The sequence below is a fragment of the Notothenia coriiceps genome, unplaced genomic scaffold (genome assembly GCF_000735185.1).
Source record: "Notothenia coriiceps isolate Sejong01 unplaced genomic scaffold, NC01 NC01_scaffold00020052, whole genome shotgun sequence".
In the NCBI taxonomy this organism is placed as follows: Eukaryota; Metazoa; Chordata; class Actinopteri; order Perciformes; family Nototheniidae; genus Notothenia; species Notothenia coriiceps.
In genome coordinates, this window is record NW_011352753.1 from 81,404 (window position 1) to 85,852 (window position 4,449).

The 4,449-nt window shown below is 38.7% G+C and overlaps 1 protein-coding gene across 1 annotated transcript in view; it reads right to left on the minus strand.

The window, feature by feature from the left end:
• aff4 (AF4/FMR2 family, member 4) overlaps positions 1-4,210 on the minus strand; it is a 31,914-nt gene extending 27,704 nt beyond the window's left edge. Inside the window, exon 1 of the mRNA XM_010779272.1 lies at positions 3,919-4,210. The gene's annotated coding sequence lies outside the window, so the exon portion shown is untranslated. The remainder of the gene's footprint in view (positions 1-3,918) is intronic.
• Between the last annotated feature and the right edge of the window lie 239 nt (positions 4,211-4,449).

Below are 4,449 nucleotides of genomic sequence, written 5' to 3' on the forward strand. Positions count from 1 at the left end.
GGGAGGTATCAACAGATACCCCAAACCTAGACCTCTGACCGATCCGGTGAGTCCTGGAACTTTTACGAAGATGCTTCGTAGGAAGCAAACGGGCCCCGCCCACACAAACCCTAGTAACAGTACGGACTTCTGGTCGGTGCAAAGTAGACGTGTTGCCCAGCGACAGCCCCAAAACATCACTGCTCTAGAGGAGATCTGCATGGAGGAATGGGCCAAAATACCAGCAACAGTGTGTGAAAACCTTGTGAAGACTTACAGAAAACATTTGACCTCTGTCATTGCCAACAAAGGGTATATAACAAAGTATTGAGATGAACTTTTGTTATTGACCAAATACTTATTTTCCACCATAATTTGCAAATAAAGTCTTTAAAAATCCGACAGTGATTTTCTGGATCTTTTTTTCTCATTTTGTCTCATAGTTTAGGTATACCTAGAATGAAAATTACAGGCCTCTCATCTTTTTAAGTGGGAGAACTTGCACAATTGGTGGCTGACTAAATACTTTTTTGCCCCACTGTATATATAAAATGGTCTCTAAAGTTGAACTCTTATAATAAAGCCTAACAATAAATGCTAAAGCTTTTAAAAAGGAAAAGTTCACTCTTAATCATGACTGTTAAAATTGAATGCATCATAAACAATATTTTTCCTCAGAGAGCAGTCTGTGCTATAATGTGACACTGGGATATCTGCCTGCCTACAAATAGAAACATAACCTATAGCTTACTACTCTGAACCTCTAAATAAACCTTTGCACTCAGCAGAGCGTGCCTTTTGATACACGCTGGGGCCAAATGTGAATGCAGTGGCCACCTGAGGAAAAATCGAATTACATAATTCGTAAATTGGGGGTCAATTGCCTTGCAGTTTCCTGCGTGTGCCGTGCATGAGAAGCTTTTGTTGGAACAATAAGCTTTCTGAAATCACTTATTAAAAAAAGTTTGGGTAAGTAACACAAAAAGAAGTACTCCTAATTCTCCTTTGACTCCTCCGGATCCATCTGACAGACTGGGATTGTTACTGTTTATGTTACTGATCCACTTGTTATTGCCTTCAAAGCACTATCCTGCAGAGAATTGTCCTTTATCAGAAGTATTACATTAAACTGGTCCAACTGATGTTCTCATTTCAAGAAGAGCAATATTATAGGGCAGTATCTCAGAGCCCGGCCGTGTGCCAGATCTGTGAAATTAAATGGCCTTAATGAGCTTCACCTCCACCGGACTACATAGCCTCATGAGAGCTTAACTCACACCCTAAAGAACACAAGCTGAAGAACAGATGCATGAGGTCAGGACACAGTGAGTAGCATATTTTTCTGCTGTGTGAGCACCAGCACTGAGGGATAAAAAAAAAAGAGCTGCTGATGTCTGATTAGATTTGGGCTAATTCATCTGGCAGACCCTGGAAGAGCCTTCAAACAACTTACTTTCTAAAAGCCTCTCTTTGTAAAGGTAATAAGATCTGATTAAAAAACACATAGCTGAAGACTCAATTAGCTCTTACTTTGGGCAGGGTTAAAAGAATATAACGGCTTGAATCAGAATAGTTTATTTATCCCGGGGGACAATTGGGTTTCGTGACAGTAGCATTGGCACAATAAAGAAACCTTGATTGCTATGAATACTACATTCATTTTTATAAGCTTAGGGAGATCAAGGGGATGAAGACAGGATTAGTTAGTATTCCAAAGCATGTGTTATTTTCAGACAACCACTACGTTTTGAAAAGGGCAGCCTAACAACCCTGTTGTTGTTGAAAAGTCTGGACCTACGTATTGCTCATGACACTTTCCAAAACTCCAGCCTGGAAAACCACACTGTACCACAACTGCAACGTACAATAGTTGTGTCAAAGCCAAAGAAAACATGCACCCACTCCTCTGTCTGGAACGGACAAACAAGTCGCCATAACATCTCAACAGAACATGTGCATGTGCCCGTCACGTAACAACAGAGGAAACGGTTATACTGAAGCCACAGAACAAAACCTAAACAGGAAGTGAAGAGGATTTCACAGTGAGATGCGTCACAGAGCACTAGTTGACAGAAAAAAAATAACATTATCTGCTACAACACACTTGTCACCTTCACAAAGACGTTTGTCATGAAAAGCATTTCAATTAGGTTGTTTACTTGGTTGCTTAAACAAAAAGTAGTTTCTTAATATTCCCATAAATTAAAAGTACTGACATTGGGAGTCACCCAAATATAGGCCGAAAAATAGGGCCTCAACTAAAGATCTCATTACAGATTATTTTTCTGATCTATAAAATGTCAGAAAATACTGAAATAGGTCATCTGAATTCCTTAAAGTCCAAGGTTTGTCTTTAAATTACTTATTTTGTCAGTCCAGAAACATCGTAGATAATCTACATATTTAGGAAGCGCCAACAGCATTTCCTGAATGACAATTCAACTTAGAAAAGTTTAATCAATCATCAAAATAGTTAACACTAATTAATCGTCAACAAATCATGTAGCTCTGTTGACTAATGTGTCCTATGTTGGCTTAAGAGTTCATGATCCTGTGCTTACCCTTAACCCGATTTGTACTTGTATTGTATTTTAGATTGTAGTGCCTTCATCTTGTAATTATTTTAAGTAGTAAAAAGGGAAATGTTTTCCTTTTGCTTTATTTAAAGGAATTACTACATTTATGACACTGTAAAACGAACCCTTTAACATACTGTAAACTTTATAAACAACTGCACCCACAACACAGAAAAGTTGAACCAGCTGACTACAGATGTTGGGCTGCTAGCTCACAGCTACCTGCCATAAATGAGTTCATGACCCCCCCCCACACACACACCACCACCATGATGTGTGAACCAAGATGAACAAGCTGATAGCAATGTCATTTTCTCCATGTGTGTCAACTGAACCTTCTTGATACACACACATTGACAGTGGTATTCCTAATTGTTACTTAACTTTGGACTTATGATGCATTTTATGGCCCTTCCCCCAACTGTGGCACGTAAAATGGCTTCCTGGAAAAGCATATCAGCTGTCCCTTTGCGAGACCAAAGCTCGACACATAAGCTATTCTGTTGCCTTCCTATTTTACATATATACTTTTTAGTCATTAGGATTCTGACTGAAGACAGTTAGGAGTGGCACCGAGAGCAATCTGCTATAATACATTCATTATACGACGTGCGGAGGCTACAGGACAACAATCCAAAAGTTTTGGCTCGTCACTATGAAAAAAGATGAATGTTGTGGGCCTAGCATTTGTTAAATTGTGCTGTTATCGGCAGAGAAAATGCACCAAAGTATTGCTCGTTTCTTAATTGTCCATCGTTTAGAATTAACCTATAGTTAGATTTGAGAAGTGGATAACAGTTATGTGCATGATAAACAAACTGCGAGGAGCAGCTGTTTGTTCTGTTCACTCGAATATCACATAATAACCTCCGTCTCGATAAAACAAAGTACTAATTGTAATAAAACGTATGCATGTAAGGCATGTCAAACTTGGCTAAACAGAGAAAAACACAAACATTAGACGTAATGAATGACCTGTTAGCCAATATAACATGAACACAAACATGATCACTACTACTGCGGTGTTAGCCCTACATTTTGAGGACAGGAAGCCACCATACGAATAAAAAGTAACATTAGGCATTTTGATCATTCCCACAATCAATGTTTGTCGTAATCAAAACTCATAAGTAGCTACAACGTTTGACCGTTTAGCAAGAAGCTAACACGCTACCTAGAGGAATACCTGCATCTTTGCCTTAGCATAATGTTAGCGTATTAGGGCTATGCTAGCGGCTAGCTAGCTATGAAACCCTTGCAATTTTCTGCAGAATTTTAAATTAACATTCTTTAAAAATGTCAGATTACCACCGAGTACAGTTAATCACCAAATGACGTATTTTTTGATATTCGCCATCCTTACCTCTTGTCTTCCTTTTAGGCCCAAACCATTCTAGCTATTGGAAAGCTCTTTTCTCTTTGTCTTTTCCACTTCCAGTTACACGCAAAATGGACTCAGCAAAATGCTATAACAGCTAAAATAGAAAAACCGAATTGAAGCTATCCATCTTTTCCTTAAAACGCAACTGCGCATCGAGTGGAAAACTAAATAAATTCATTTTGTCTGTCGTTCATTTTATTCTTACTGAACAGAAGTAACTGATAGGTAAGGCTGCTAGCTAAGTTAAGTAGCCAGCAGGTACCACAGACAGGACTGGATGCATGGATGGCAGCAAGCGGTGCTGCCTTCACTTGCTGTCAGAAATATCTTGAGGCAACCACCTTTGTAAACATTATCGGATTGTAACATTTTTTTAATTTAGAGGAATTATTATTTTGACAGCAGACATATTATCAGTTTACTGAGTTGAAAACGCACCGATAAGGACGTTGATTTAAAGGTAGTATACAATTGTAATCTTTATTGTGACAGCGCAACGATTAATGATCTTGC